Source organism: Mirounga angustirostris, unplaced genomic scaffold, assembly GCF_029215605.1.
Source record: "Mirounga angustirostris isolate CCGP_5_RB_7025 unplaced genomic scaffold, mMirAng1.0.hap1 SCAF_9, whole genome shotgun sequence".
Classification (NCBI taxonomy): domain Eukaryota; kingdom Metazoa; phylum Chordata; class Mammalia; order Carnivora; family Phocidae; genus Mirounga; species Mirounga angustirostris.
Genome location: NW_026991717.1, coordinates 63,987,549 through 64,004,785, shown reverse-complemented (window position 1 = coordinate 64,004,785; position 17,237 = coordinate 63,987,549). Strand labels below are relative to the sequence as shown.

The 17,237-nt window shown below is 38.8% G+C and overlaps 1 long non-coding RNA gene across 1 annotated transcript in view; it reads right to left on the bottom strand.

Annotated features, from left to right (window-relative positions):
• LOC135361589 (uncharacterized) overlaps positions 1 to 17,237 on the bottom strand; it is a 178,371-nt gene that overhangs the window by 372 nt on the left and 160,762 nt on the right. The gene's annotated exons all lie outside the window — the stretch shown is intronic.

The window sequence follows — 17,237 nt, the reverse complement described above, 5'->3', positions numbered from 1 at the left end:
TACATATACCGTACAAAATATGGGTTAATGGACTGTTTATGTTACTGATAATGGTTCTAGTAAATAGATTATCAGTAGTTAAAGATTTTAGGAAGTCTAAAGTTATACAGCGATTTTTGACTGTGCATGGGGTTGGTGCCCCTAACCTCCACACTGTTCAAGAGTCAACTGTACTTTCTCTTTTGGAACGGTCTCTCTTCATTTCCAAAATTAAAAGATCTTTCTTTATCTCCTCCCACCTCCTTACATATATCACTGGTCATTATCTGCCTTCTCAAGATATAAATAATTGAGGTTACCTCATTTATGGGTGTGCAGAGCTAAGTCTCTATAAATAGCTGAATATTTAAAATATTTTTTTCTTAATGATCTTAAAACCATAATCAAGGCAAGTTGTGGTTTGGGGTCAGAGGAGGGCAGGCAGGAGAAGGAGAATGGGAGTGGGCTTGCCTTCCAGGCAGTCTGATGAGTCCTGGAAAGATTAGGTTGCCACCAGAATCCAAGCTCTGACTTTGGGCATGTCTCTGGCAGCCTCTCTTCTCTGACTTTCCCCCCTAGCTTCTTCAGGTGGGCCTTGTTTGGGTCCAAAGAAGCACAGAGTAAACATTAATTTGAGGCAGCTCATCCTAATGATGGTAGCCGTTATGACTTCGATTTTCCTTTTAAGCCTTGAAAGACATGAATGTTACAGATAGAATAGATTTGAGACTTTTTTGAGGAGGAGCCTGAGCCCTGGGGAGGTGAAGTAAATAGTTTGACTGCAAGTTCTCCTTAGAAGGAGAGGAAAGGAGTAAGCCAAAAAAAAAAAAAAAAAAACAAGAGAAAAGACCTGTACAGCAATGAGCAAGCCACACACCTTGAGCTGTGTGCACTTACAGCACTGTAAGCTGCCTTACACTGTTTCTTTTTAAACCTACCCAAATGTTAATATTATAATATGTAAGGAGCAATGCCTGAGTTCTCACTCAAGTTCTCAGATTCTTGAGTTAGTAATCTAAATTATAAGAATGTTCATTTTTTACAGAATTGAATAAAGTTTTTATTTTAAATGTAAAAACACATGGCTCATAAATATTTTATTTTTCCTGAACTAACCTACATGTCATCATGTTTACCTTCACTGGGCTGGAAAACTGGGGAAACTTTATAGAAATATTTGACTAGAGGTACAAGAATATCTTTTCTATCTGTACTGGATGCTCCAATACAACAGTTCTACCTAAATCTTAAATTCTTTAGGTTGTAGACGTCTTATCTAGACACCAAACTTGTATATATTTTAACCATTTTTACCAAAGACACCACTTCTTCCTTCGTTTTTCTATTCTTTATGTCAGTGGACATGAGCATAATATCCAAAAATAGCTTTCCAGACAAACACATTAGAAAAAATGTAAAAGAGGATGAGTGTATTTTATACCTGTAGTCCTTATGCCGACGCCCTTCAGGCCTGCTTCCTATGCCAGGGAAATGTAAATTTTCAGAACGGTGACCATAGTCCTGGCTAAATTGTGTTTCACTACAGTGGTGGAATATGTGCAAACCAAATGTTTTCTTCAACTCTCCAGTACTTCCCATAATCCAATGTGAAGGAAGGAGGTCAAAAAGCATCAGCTCCAGGCTGACCATCTGTTGATGTTTCTCAGTAATGACAAAGAATAAATTCACCCTCTCCCTGTGAGATAGGAGTCTAAGACTTTGTCCCAAGAGTGGGTGTTCTCATACAAGAGGACTTGCTGGAGAGGCTCTTGACTCCTGTGATAGTGTAAAGCCTTCTAGACTAATTCTGAGGGAAACAGATGCCCTCAGTAAAGGAGAAGAGAAGCCTCAGGAGCAGGAAGGAGCAGCTTAGAGCAGTTGTGTGGATAATTCACACAGAAAAAGCTCCAAACACTCATTTCATTGGAACAGACTGTAAGGTTTAACATCACTTAGGTCAGGAAAATGTCAGTATTTCAAATCTGGACATAATAGTATTAGCATCAAAACAAGCCAAAAAGGTCAAGCAAGTCAGGAGTAAATAGGTGAATTGTGTCTGAAACAGAATTTTTGAAGAAATCAGGTTGACTCAGTACAGAGATTTTAAATATTTAACCCCAATCTAGTTATAAATGTAAAACAGCTGCTTTTCTTTTTTCCTTAAAAAATTTATTATCAAGCAAAACAATTCTAAGAATGCATTTTCTAGCAATTGAAGTGATTAACATCAACATTCTATTTATAATATATAACCACACAGAAAAAAATAGCATAACGGCAGGATAATTTACTTAATTCACAAATTCTTTGTTATTTCCCATAGAGTGAGCCTCACATCTGGAAAAGCTCATACAATTAAATAGTTTGTCCAAAAAAGACTATCAGAAGAAATTCCAAATTGATGCTTTTTTTTTTTGCATTGTTGGTTGTATCTAATGGAAAGCTTTTGAACAAAATAATATATTAATAAAGGAGGAAAAAAGAACACATTCCATGTTATAGCTTCATAGGACCTGAAAGGACTGAAGTCTGTTGGAGATTGTTTCTTGCCCTAAATTTAGGATTGCACCAAAACAATTCTAGAGAGTTCACCGCCTAACTATTTAGGAATGGAACTCTAGGTTGCCAACAGTCATGTGTCCTGGTGATTCTTTGCGGCCATGAAGGCTTCCTTTGTTCATAACTTGAATCCGTCCCATTGTCATTTAAGCCCATTATTTTCTCCCTGAGCACAAAGCCACTAGACAACGTCACAGAACGAGCAGCCTTCTGCTGCTCTCCTAATCCCTACAAATGCACAGTGCTCACCAACAAGGGAACTCATCTTTCTGCTCTATAGATGAATGAAGATGAAGATGCTCCATAGATGCTCTGTAAATGAAGTGGCAATAGCTTAGAAGTGAGAGAAGTTAAAGGAAAGAAGGAGGAAACTGCTTTTCCTCATCAGGAAAGAACATTTCATGGCAATGCCACTTCACAAAATTAGCTAACACATCACAGTAGTTAATTGCATGGCTTTGGAGGAACGATTGTTTTAGGCATCTTACTCCCAGTCTTAGGAGAGAACAGTATTATGATTTGGCAGAGGAGGAGACAGACTGTATTCACTTTGCAGTAGTGATGGGAATGACACCAGGCAGAGGCTTATCATTTTTGCCTTTATGATTTTTCCTGACCTCCCTATCTATGTATGGCCCTACCTTCACCCCACTGTTGTTAACTAACATAGCACTGGGTTTATTTTATGCTTAACATTTATCATGATCTGTAATTAATTTTTTTAAATTGGTTTTTTGCCTCATCTTCACCCTAGAATATTATTCCAGGAAGCAAGAACATTATATGTTTATCATCTTTATATCTGTATCACAGGTTGTACCTATTCTTAAAAAATATGAAGAGAATGAAAGAATGAATGTATAAACAAATACCAGTCCTTAGGACCCATTTCTCCTCTACTCTGTGGCTTTGGAAACTTCATCTTCTCCCCACCCAACCCTCTGCAGCAGGAGTCCTGGGAATCATACTAGCCTGCACTGCCTTTTATCCACAGAGAACTGCGGACAGAGCTCGTCCTCCAGGTCCCCATGGGGTGTGTCTACCCAGCCAACACCAGCGTTCACTTGCTTGCAGTTTCTTAGTGTTTCATTTTGAGCACATCCACGGTCTCAGGTTTCTGTTTGCAAGGCCAGACCACAAAAATTAAGTTAATTGAGGCATTATGGCAAAAGGATTTTTCTTCAGGGATGAGTTTATAAATTTCTCCAGTCTCGTGGATGTTGGCCCATCCTTTAAGCCCAATCCTTTCCTCTCCCTCTGTACAAAAATGAAGGAAAAATGGGCTGCTATGGAAGAGAGAAACAGAGGACTGTGTGGGCATGTGATTATTTCTTAAGGTAGAAGATGAACTAAAAACCACATAATGGCTTCCTCTTTAAGTAAATGATATAAATGAGAAGCTGAAGCTGAAACCAGCAAGTCCATCTTTCAGAAAAGCAAGCTGTAACTTGGCGTTAGCAAATACAGTCTGCCATAGCTTGTGGATTAAAAAGGCACATGGTGAAAGTAAACAAAGTAACATTTGGATCTCAATGTGATCTATTGGTTAGGAATTATTAGTGTCGTTTTCAGGCACTGACTTAGGTGATGCTTCTATATTTTCCTATCTTTATTTGCAAGTTGCAGTGCATGTGCTATAGTGGAGAGAACAGGGAACATGGCAAACAGAGAGGACTTGAAAAATCTCTGGTAAAAGAATCCAAAGTCAAGTAACGGAGTGTTGTCCCAGTGCCACTTACATGTGACCTTGGGAAAATGATTTAATCTTTGAAAATCTCAAAATCCTAATTTGTAAGATGCTCTTCTCTGCCCAACTTAGAGGTTTGTGAGCAAAATCCAAATGACATAATGCATACAAGAAGACTTTACAAATTATAAAGGAGAATTTAAATGTGAGGTATATTATTTTTATCATTATTATTTTGTAAGGAAATATATTATGAACTCATCGAGTTCCTATTCAATAAATACCCACCTAAGTATAGGACAGAAACTAGGTATGGTACTAGTTTTGTCTTTTCCCCAATTTTTGGTATTCCATAATTTTAGAAGAGTAATGCATTTTATTTATTTATTTGAAATGATTATGGCTCATTTTATTTTGCCTACTAATGGAGGGTGTTGGCTAGTAGTAATTGCCAAAGGTAAGCTGATAGCAATCTCAATAAATCTAAAGGGAATAATGCATTTTAATTGTAAAAATATAAATGAAACAAATGAATAAAAAATATTTAAGTCCTTTACCTATTCCCCATTCCAAGCACACTCTCAGGAACAAATTCAATCTGCAGTTTGATGTGCAATGTTACTGAGCTCACACAGTATGTACACCATATAAATTGTATATATTACTTTTTCAAAAATCTAATCACATTATGCATATTGCTCTGCACGTCAGTAAACCATGTCTCATAGATATCCTTCCCTATCTGAATACATACAGATCTGCCTCATTGTTTTTAATGGCTTCATAATATTTCATAACGCCATTTCTCTCAATGAGCACAGCTGATGACTCTAGCAATAAAGTTGATTAAATCATTTTAGTGAGATTAAGGGTATGGGGGAGAAATACTATTTTTCTAGCAGAAGTACTACTGGCATGACTAGCATCCTATAGACTCAGAGAAGATTCTGTAACTTCTTCTTGGTGGCTAGCTGCAGGGAGAACAGCTCTTCTTCCTTGTGTCTCACTGGACTCTCTTTTGTTCAGATACTGTAAGAACAGTAACTGTAAGAACAGCTTACAAAATATGATTTAGCAAAGTTTCCTGGATAAAGTGTTAGGTGGAACAATCAGTCCTGGTTCCACCTGATGGTTTGATGTGAGAAAAAAGTCAGAGTTTCCCAGTATCATACTTTTTCCTCTTTTTCATAATGGTGTCCACAGATGCTCTTAACCTCCTCACAGGACTACTGTGAGGCTCAAGGAGACCATGCAGCTGAAAGCCATTGAGGCACATACAGAGAGACGCTATGAGAATCCTGGAGATTATCTTCATAGTTAGCAATGTCTGTGGAGCCCATTTGTCTCCATGCTCTCTGTAAGAGTCTGCACATGAACACCTCAGCAGACCTATAGGGAGGTATTATTATCTCCAGTTTAGAAGGACATCGAAGCCTAGAGAAATTAAGAAACTTGCCTAAGACCCTACTCTGCTTCAGTGGCAGTGGAGGGCTTCAAACTCAGATCTGCCCAGCTCCAAACCCTGTGTCCAGCTGTCAGAATCAAGGTGTCCTCCAGCTGGTGACAGTTTCAGGTGAAGTTCCAGGAATTCTACCCTCAGGGCTGGTGACGGCGCTTCCTGTCTAGGGCCTGCACTGAGCCCAGAGTGTTTTCCTCAGTCTGACAGGGCTCAAGGTCTTCCAGGAGGAATAAGTGGGTATTTACAAGTTTTTGTCATGTTGTGGCCATTCTTAATCCACACTGGAAGTCCTGGCAATGGACTTGAGGGGTCATAAAGGTTTTGTGGAGCTTTAGTTCTTTAACTGGATTTTGCCAAGTACAGTAAAGGAAGTACTGTCCTATTCTCAAAGTGTCTCCTTCTGGGGTTTCAGAAGCCTGGGCAAAGTCATGACGGAACATCTGAACCCACAATGGTGACATTAGAGGCAGTGTTCTGGATTAATCAAAACAGATACTTCTTTAACTCCTCTCCAAATATCTCCTGGTACTGAAGGCATGTTCCAGGTTTAAAGAAGCAGAGGGATTCCCAAAAAGCAATCTGGCAGTTTAAGTAGACCCCCACAGACTGGTTAACAAGGGCACAAAGGGGTCTCCACCACTAGGCACACTGTTCGTCTATGAACTGAATCAAATTGTTTTGTACAGTTCTAAGGAAGGTGGGGAAGGGTGGAAAGGATGCATACTGACAACAGCCCAAGGGGGTTCTAGCACAAAAAAATCCACAAAGGGCCAACAATGACACTGCATCATTCCTGGTTTTTCAGACAAGCACAGCACACAGAGGACTCACAGGGTAAGTACAAGCCCAAAGCTGCCAAACCATCATTTGACCTTTGACACACGAGCATGGGGCTTTCTGCCTTCAGGTTAAGGATGCTCCATGCCTGCTTGTGACTGTCAGAGCCTGTCATGGTGGCTGGATAGGCCTCCAGACCTCCAAGGCAGCATGAGAGGGGGACTATCCTTAAACTGCCACACATGCCTGACTCCTGCAAGCCGGCACGCACCCACAGCCACTGGGGGCCTGGCCGCCAGGAGCTCCTTGTACTGCTCTGCCCCTGCTGCAGCTTTCCCACCTACTCAAACACATCCATGGCTATGGAAATACCTTGCAGGGAACCCCGCACTGTATATCATCTAAATTTGTGCATGCTGTCTCAAGAATATGCATTCTCAGGGGCGCCCGGGAGGCTGTCATTTAAGTGTCTGCCTTTCAGCTCAGGTCATGATCCCAGGACCCTGGGATCGAGCCCCGCATCAGGCTTCCTGCTCAACAGGAGGCCTGCTTCTCCCTCTCCCACTCCCCCTGCCTGTGTTCCCTCTCTCGCTATCTCTCTCTCTGTCAAATAAATAAGTAAAATCTTTCAAAAAAAAAAATGCATTCTCAGGAGCTAAATGAGCACAAGACAAGTGTTATCATGTGTATCATCTGTTCATGCAATCATTTGTTCATTCATTAGCATATATCTGTCATGTGCTCACCATGAATGCAGAAGGCACTCAATAAAAATTAGTAAACAAAGATGTTTGATTTGATTTAAAAATGTATTTAGGAGACTTTGGTTAATGTTTTCATGTTTGATTTTTACCCACTCCAACCACCATTCCCACAAGAATATTCGCCAGTTGGTGAGCTGGAAAATGCTCTCAATCTCCCAGGTTTTCCATTTTGAAACTATAAAGAGGGTTGTGCCTCACAGCATTGTTGTGAGGCTTCAATAATTCCATCTTTGGAAAGTTTATAAATTGCAGCACAATATGCAAAGTCGTTTGTTAATGCTACTAACAACCATATGTCTAGTACTGTATTGTCTCCACTTTGTCCAATATTATATTTACAAAAATAAAGATTTCTCCAAAGAGAGTTATACAAATCTCTGCACTACTGGCTGTGTCTTTTGTCAGATTTGTTTTTCAAGGTATCAAAACAGATAAAGGGAATATTGCTTCCACAACGGATTCCGCTTATAGTCTGTTCATCAGGAAAAAAGATCTGTCAAGACCAGCAAGCATAAGATGACATGTAGCTAGCTTTTCCTTACCTTCTCTTAGATTCCATCTCTGTGAACAAGAATCATTCATGGTCCAAGCTGTATATGCTCAATTTAGAATGCTGATTCCTGATGCTTTTCCTTGTACTTCACCATAAAACTTGGGCCTCTGGAATATCCTCCTGACACATCCAGTAAATAATTCTGAGTGGGATAAAGCAGTATTTTGATCCCCTCTTAATGGTCTGTAACTACCTTTTTCATAGAGTGTCTAGTTGTACTTACGGAACACAGGATAAAAAAACTTCCTTGACAAAAATGGAAGCATTTTATTGTCTCAATAAAGAGTTGCCTTTACAGATCATTTTATTATCTATTTAATTTATTTTCAGAAAGAATAGTTTGGGCCAACTTCTAAAACCAAAATTATTTTTCCCAGGTGCTTCCTAAATTTAAATGCTGTATATCCAACAATATTATATAAGAGGTGTTTGGCAAGTTGGACAATTTTGCAGGATGTCACTTAAATTTATAATTGTCTAGAATAACTCCATAGACAATGACTTGTTTTTTTATTGTTTGCTGATAACATGGATTTTGCATCTGATTCTCTCTTTTTGCTTTGGATCCTACTTAAGATTTTAGTGTTGTTTAGCAACTTTATGGTCCTCTCTGCCTGATAAGTTCACTCCCCACACTTCTTCATCCACTTTCTGCTCCTGAAGACAGATGGCCCTGTGTAGATAATGTGAACTGCTCTCAATCCCCTTGGTTTCCAATTCTCTCCAGTTAATGGGAAGGGCCAGCAGGATATGGTAGGGAGGAAGGAGAGTGAACTCAAGATATTTATTTCCCCAGACCTGTCCCAGTGAGGTCACCTCAGTTTGGCTGTGTCTCTTAACAGAGGTCTCTGGTCCTCCCAAGGACCTCTTGAGACAGCCTGCTCTACAGATTCTCTTCTCTGGGTTGTAGGAACCTCCTCCTTCTCTCAAACCTTCAAGCTTAGGAGTAAAATGTCCTTGAAGTTTCACCTGCAATCCCACCTGTTTAAACTCTCCTTAAATTATCTACTTTGAATTGGTCATCTATTTTCCATTAAGACTTTGATTGATACAGACCCACTAGTTCACACTTTTGCTATTTTTTACTCTGGCTCCCTTTCTTCTTGTAAATTTTCTAATTCCATTCCTTTTTCTTTTTAAAACTACCTTAAATATAAAATGTGTGTGGGGTGTGTGTGTGTGTGTGTGTATAATGTGTATATAAAGTAAAAGAACTTTAAATATATTTCATACTATTATATAAAATATATAAATATACTTAGCCTTTAATACAACCTTAAACCTCACAATTTTGTTTCTACTTCACCTTTAAATGAGGCAGTATAAACAAAATAGACAAAACAAGATTTTATTTATTATTTTGCAACCTTTTAAGGGATGTCAAATCTTTTTAAAAATGTGGTAGAGATGCCATCAAGTTAAAGGAAAGAAAAATGGGAAGTAAGAAACAGAGTCCTTCACTGTGAGTACTGTCAAGGTCATTATCCTCACTACCACTGACAAAAACATTGAATGCTCTTTTTATGTAATATAGGCTCTGAACTAAGTTATTTACATTCACCATTTCATGGAAGCCTCAAAACAATCCCATGAAACAGACATGAATCATCTCTCCATTTACAGATGAAGAAGGTGAGGGGCGGGGAGGGTGGTGCGCTAAGTAATTTGCCCAAAGGCAGGAATTCAACTGAATTAAGTCAGATTTTGTATTCAGATAGTAATAATCATGACTTCTCCACATTTTATATTTTGAAATGTAGCACTTTTGAAAACTAATCAGTAAAGCAGATAAAGATATTTTGGAGCAAACTGTCAAGCAAATATCAATACTACAGTTTTAGATAATTCTCACTAATCTTGATCATTTTCTTTTTCAAATTCCCTGAATCTTGGCTTGGAATCAGAACCTCTTCTTGGCCATTTGTGCTTACTCCTTTGACCAGCCTTCCATCCAAGTACCTTTCTAAGGGTCCTATCTCTAAGCTTTCTGCTCTACTCCTTTTTGGCTCCATTATTAGAGATCTATTTCCTCTCTTAGGTGATTCAACCTTTTCAAATAACAGCCTTTGGTTAGTCTAAGACAGAACTTTTCTATTTCCTGCAACCACAAACAACTAAAGGTACAAAGAAATTTGTTTTGAGAACACAGAGCTGACCAATCGGAAGCCAAAACTTTTCAACTTTACTTCCTTTCCCCTTCTCATCAGACTTCTCTCTTATATTAGTTTGAAATAAAGATCTTGAGTTAATAGGAGTCCATCACAGCTGACCTCCTTGAGAAATACCCTGACAAGGACTTCAGCTCAAAAGTACCTCAAATACAAAATTTGCAGCATAATTCAGAAAATGCCACTCACAGTAAAGGACAGTTGACCATAGCTCTAATGAGTTTTTTAAACACCAATTTAAATGCCTTTCATTATAACCTTATTAGGATGACAGATGTAACCCTGAAATTTTGATAGCTAACCATACAATTCACCAGCAATATTCAAGAAGACTTTCCAAACATCTGCTTCTATTTATCTCTTTATTTTTCTCAGATTCTCTCTGCACTCATTGGCTGACCTTGACATCACAGCCAAACCCTAAATCAAAGCATTTTATCAATGTCCATTTTTTTCCCAAAGAAGGTCCTGAGTTTTTATTATCCAAGCAATAACATTCCATTTCCAGGACTTCTTATCTTTTCTTTAGCCACATCATAAATAATGGGAATTTTGTGTTAACAAGAAAAGTTCTGTTTTACATTTTGGGAAGAAACAGAGTCAACAAGTTGGATAAAGCCTTTGGTTACTCTCTATAACATGTTGGTACATCTCCTCTCTGCACTATATGGCAGGTAGAAGACTGGGCATACCACATTTGAGTTGTAAATTAATCAAAATTTTATCTTAAATAATATCAAGGGAACTGTCAAGTTTGAAAAGCAGTCAGAAGCCCTTGAAAATAATAATCTAATTATATGTATGGGAGGGTATAAAATTCAGGGGTCTCAGAAGGTTAACCACAGAGGGATCACATGGTCCTAAGTAAAAAGTATCAAATTTGTCTTCCAACTGTTGCCCCCAAAGAAGTTCAATGATTTATCCAAGGTCACATAGATGGATTTCTGCCTAAGTTAACCTTCTTCCTGTTTTCCTAGGCACTGTGTCTAAAAACTGAGTGTCTGACTCACTTCTTTCTAAGCCCTAAAGGGACAAAGTTATGTAATTCTCCACAGGTATTTTGGCAGCTTCTTGGGACATCTGACTCAGGGCTCACCTCCAGTCTTCTCCGAGGAGTGAATACACTTGCTCTATCAGGCATATCACACGACCAGAGCAAATGGTCACTCCCAGAGCAAGATGATAGCCTTGGGGGACTGAAAGAACAACAGTCTATGATCCATTTTCAAATTACATTTACTGAGCACCTACTATGCTTCAGGCACTATGCAAGATCTTCCTATAAGGGGCCATCTTCCTGAGGTCAGGAGATTTACATATCTGATCTAACTCTACCACTAATTAGAGACCTTGGACCAAACTTTTGAGTCTGTTTTCTCTACATAACTGGAGAAAAGTTACTTGCCATTCTTATCTTCTGGAATTGTTTTTTGGGTTAAATTAATTAATGTCAAAATCCTTTTTTGAAATGTTACTGAAATATAATGCACATACAGAAAATCACATAAGCATAAGTGTATAATTTGATACATTTTCACAAACTAAACACATCAGTGGAAGCAGTTCAAGAAACTGAGTACTATCCCAGAAGCCCCCTATAGTGCTCTCTGATGGCCATCAACCTACCAAAGGGTAACCACCATTCTTTTAGCAGCCTAAAAATTCATTTTGTTTTTGTATCGTATGTAAATGAATTCATATGTGCTATGCTCTTTTTATGTGTTTTTTTTGTTCAGCATAAGCAAACATAAGCTCAAACACAAGTTTGTGAATTTTATCCATGTTGTGTTCTTTTGTAGATTCTTCATTCTCATTGCCAAAGGATTCCATTATATGAATAGTCAACATTTTATTTATCATTTTCATTGTTGATGGGCATTTGAGTAGTTTCCAATTTTGGTCTACTACCAATTATAAACATTCTAGTATATGTCTTTTTAGTGAACATATGTACTCATTTCTGTTGAAGAGTAGAATTGCTGGCTCATAGGGTATATGTATATTCAGCTTTAAGAGATACTGCCAAATGGCTTTCCAAAATGGCAGTTTCAATTTACACTCCCAACAGTAGTGCCTGAGAAATACCAACATTTGGTATTTTCAGAATTTTTTTCATTTTATTTTATTTTTTTAAAGATTTTATTTATTTATTTGACAGAGAGAGAGAGCACAAGCAGGGGGAGTGGCAGGCAGAGAGAGAAGCAAGCTCCCCACTGAGCAGGGAGCCCGACGCGGGGCTCGATTCCAGGACCCTGGAATCATGACCTGAGCTGAAGGCAGATGCTTAACCAACTGAGCCACCCAGGTGCCCCAGAATTTTTTCATTTTAATTAAATAAATTACTCTTCACGTAACCTGAGTATCATCACTTTGAATGACTAAATCTTTTTCATCTCAGAGCTCATATTACCACACATTAAGATTTCATATTTCCATACTATATGTCTGAGGAAATTTTTACTATTTAACTTTGGTATATGGAGCATCTGGATCTGTGAAAGTTAACTAAAGTTAGAGCCACTGGAATAGAATGTCAATATTTAGACAATTACAGAGCAATTAGGGCATCCTAAGTTTGGCTGAATCTATATTAAAACGGGTATTTCTCAACTTGTATTATGTCCTAGCAGGTATTAAGAAAGAGTAATGTAACTAAATAATTATTCAGTCTGGCATCACAAGAAATAGAGCTTTGGTTTAAAGAGCTTCTTTAGAAGGTAAACTTCTAGCTTGAAGGAGTCTTATAGATCCCCCAGCCTATGCTCTTATCCTAGAGGTGATAACACTGAGGCCCAGAAAGAGAAGAGACTTTCCTGAGATGCTGGAGGTACTTGGTATCACAGCCAAGACCAAAACCTAAATCCCCAGAGCCTTTCTTGACCTCATTCCCTTCTTCCCTGCTTCAAATTGACCAAGGTTTCTCAAACAGCTGAGAAACAACTCATACAATTGTATGCTGCCACACAACATATGGCCACAGAGAAAACTGACTATGGACAGAGCAGTAGAGGAAAAGGCTGAGGTGAAAACAGTGAGGAGAGAGTGCTGACAGCAGATGAGGGCTCAGAGAAGCCCTGGGGAAGAGAGCCCATACAATATCTGATGTGGTCACACCGTAAGGCTGCCCAGAATGACACAGGAAGAGCACATGAAAATAGTCTCTGTCAGTCATCTATCCCTAGCACAGCAGCTTTCTGAAAACTTCCCCACAAGGTTCAGTCTCCTTCCCACCACAAGGTTTTACCCTCTGCCCACACTCCTCCCACAACATTCCCTTGCACCACTTCTCCCTTCACCCAACTATTTCCTACACATCCTTTAGATCCCTAAGGCTTCTAACTTCAGAGCATATACTGAATACCATATTATTCCTCCCCCCGTCTCTGGCTCTTGGTAGGTACATCAGTAGTGATTGATGAATGAATGATGATGCTATCTAGCACAGTTTATACAGTAACAGAGATAGAAATCCTTGCCTTGGTCAACTCATTTTCACTTCTGTTCTTGGCGGCGGGGTGGTGGTGGGGTGAACGGGAGAGGAGGCTGTTGTTGCTATTGTTTAAGTCATTTAAAAACTCTCTCCAAGTATTGATCCTAACATTCAACCAGAGTTGATAACCATCAGGCTTGAGTAATTGTTATTAATTCTGGTTGCACATGAGAATCTTTATTTTTTAAAGAAATTAACAATGACTTTATAGAACTAAAATGCAATGTTGTATTTTTTAATTTTTAAATAATTTGACTTACATAATAGATGTACATATAAGTTGCAAAGAGAGATACATTTCTAATGTAAGAATAAGTGAGAAGGGATCACTTATTTATAACTATCTCAGAGCCTAGTATGATTTTGCTTCTCTACTCTTTCCTGCAAACCACTGCCTACCATCATCACTCCCCCAAAAAAATTGGGGGTAGAGAGGACAAAACAAAAACAACTTCCATTACAATATGGTAGAATGACCAGGGAAAAAAGGAGACAGTATCAAGCTAAAGCAGAAAGTATAAAAACAAGGGGATTAGATGACATCAATGCAGTGGTTTTGCTCAGGAGATAAGGAATGTTGGAACATGAACGGCAAATTCCTGTCCTCAGGGACAGTTTCAATGCTGTAATTGTCAAGCATGAAAATATAATAGGGCTTAATCTTACCAAATATAGACCCACCCATAGCCAAGTAAAGGTAATGTACTTTTGTACAATGGTTGGTTTGCCTTTCCCTGCCCACTGTTTTCCATTATCACATTGTGAAAATTCTTCCTGAGAAACAGAAAAGAATAAAGTACAAGGGGAGTTAATAAATTAGATTCTTCTGACATAGCTTAAATAGTTCCTTCACCATCAGGGCCTTTAGATCATATTCAGTGAACATCCTACTGGCTTGAAGGAGTTCATACATTTTGATATAAGTATCAGGTGGCAAATGATATGCCAGAAAATTCTGGCAATTTTTGCTGCTCTGTAAAGTTGAGGTTAAGCATTCAAACTAATTACTTCCTTTTTAGCAGAAAGGGAAGAAGAGCAAAGGGTTAAGAGTGCTGGCATCCTGGGCACCTAGTTCTGTGAACCTGGGCAAGTTATTTCACCTCCTTGTGGCTCAGTGTCCTCATATACAAACCAGGAGTAATAACAGTACCTACTTCACAGAGGTGTTAATAGAATTTAATGAGTTGATACATGTCAAAAGCTTCAAACTGTTCCTGGCATGTAATAAGGGTTCAAAATGTGTAAGCTATGATAGTCATCAGCTGCTTGGCTTACAGATGGTTCTGCTACACAGCACACACTTGTTTTGAAAATGTGAATTTGGAGCTGTTGTAAATGGGCTTGATTCCTTAATTTCTCTTTCTTCAGTTACACTGTTAGTGTATAGAAGTGCAACTGATTTCTGTGCATTGATTTTGTATCCTTCCACGTGGCTGAATTGCTGTATGAGTTCAATACCATTTACAACAGCTCCAAAAACTGTAAGATATATAGGAAAAAGCTAACCAAAGAGGTAAAGGATCTGTATTCTAGAAACTACAGAACACTTATGAAAGAAATTGAGGAAGACACAAAGAGATGGAAAAGCATTCCATGCTCATGGATTGGAAGAATAAACATCGTTAAAATGTCTGTGCTGCCCAGAGCAATTTATACTTTCAGTGCAATCCCTATCAAAATACCATTGACATTTTTCACAGAGCTGGAACAAACAATCCTAAAATTTGTATGGAACCAGAAAAGACCCCAAATTGCCAGGGGAATGTTGAAAAAGAAAACCAAAGCTGGGGGCATGACGTTGCCTGACTTCAAGCTATATTACAAAGCTGTGATCATCAAGACAGTACGGTATTGGCACAAAAACAGACACATAGATCAATAGAACAGAATAGAGCCCCCTGAAATGGACATTCAACTCTATGGTCAACTAATCTTCAACAAAGCAGGAAAGTACATCCAATGGAAAAAAGACACTCTCTTCAATAAATGGTGCTGGGAAAACTAGACAACCACATGCAGAAGAATGAAACTAGACCATTCTCTTACATCATACACAAAGATAAAATCAAAATGGATGGAAGACCTAAATGTTAGACAGGAATCCATCAAAATCCTAGAGAAGAACATTGGCCACAGCAACTTCTTTCAAGACACGTCTCTGAAGGCAGTGGAAACAAAAACAAAAATAAACTTTTGGGAATTCAGCAAGATAAAAAGCTTCTGCACAGCAAAGGAAACAGTCAACAAAATAAAGAGGCAACCCAGGGAATGGGAGAAGATATTTGCAAATGACGTTACAGATAAAGGGCTGATATCCAAGATCTATAAAGAACTTATCAAACTCAACACCTAAAAAACGAATAATCCAGTCAATAAATGGGCAGAAGACATGAACAGACACTTCTCCAAAGAAGACATACACATGGCCAACAGACACATGAAAAAATGTTCAACATCACTAGCCATCAGGGAAATACAAATCAAAACCACAATGAGATACCACCTTACACCAGTTAGAATGGCAAAAATTGACAAGGCAAGAAACAACAAATGTTGGCGAGGTTGTGGAGAAAGGGAAACCTTACAACTGTTGGTGGGAATGCAAGCTGGTACAGCCACTCTGGAAAACAGTATGGAGGTTCCTCAAGAAGTTAAAAATAGAGCTACCTTACAACCCAGCGATTGTACTATTAGGTATTTACTCCAAAGATACAGATGTGGTAAAAAGAGGGGGCACATGCACCCCAATGTTCATAGCAGCAATGTCCACAATAGCCAAACTGTGGAAGGAGCCGAGATGTCCTTCAAAAGATGAATGGATAAAGAAGATATGGTACAGGGCGCCTGGGTGGCTCAGTTGGTTAAGCGACTGCCTTCGGCTCAGGTCATGATCCTGGAGTCCCGGGATCGAGTCCCACATCGGGCTCCCTGCTTGGCAGCGAGTCTGCTTCTCCCTCTGACCCTCCTCCCTCTCATGCTCTCTGTCTCTCATTCTCTCTCTCTCAAAGAAATAAATAAAATCTTAAAAAAAAAAAGATATGGTACATATATACAATGGAATATTACTTAGCCACCAGAAAGGATGAATACCTACCATTTACATCGACATGGATGGAACTGGAGGGGATTATGCTAAGTGAAATAAGCCAAGCAGAGAAAGACAATTATCATATGGTTTCACTCATATGTGGAACATAAGGAATAGTGTGGAGAACCACAGGGGAAGGGAGAGAAAACTGAATAGGAAGAAATCAGAGAGGAAAACAAACCATAAGAGACTCTGAACTCCGGGAACCAAACTGAGGGTTACAGAAAGGAGTGGGGTGGGGGGATGGGATAACCAGGTGATGAGTATTAAGGAGGGCACATGTGGTGATGAGCACTGGGTGTTATACGAAACTAATGAATTGTTCAACACTACAACAAAAACTTATGATGTACTATATCCTGGCTAACTGAACATAATAATAATAATAAAAAGAAAACATAAATTTGTCCCAACACAATCAATATATCAGGGAACAATCTGAGCAAATTTCAAGTTTGTTATGTGCACCCATTTGAATTGAGGTATGAAGGAATACACAAAACACACACATGTCCTCACCTAGTTTGTGCCTAGAAGAGCTACCAGCTAACTGCAGTTCACCAGGTGTGTGATGAACAACATCCATCCACATACACTGTTACAACTTTTGTTCTGCTATCAGTAACCTCCCTTCTCCCACTTCCCAATAATTTGTCACCTGTAACCCTTTGGATGCTCACTTCTATGAGCAAACTTCAGTCTTTTTCATGGCA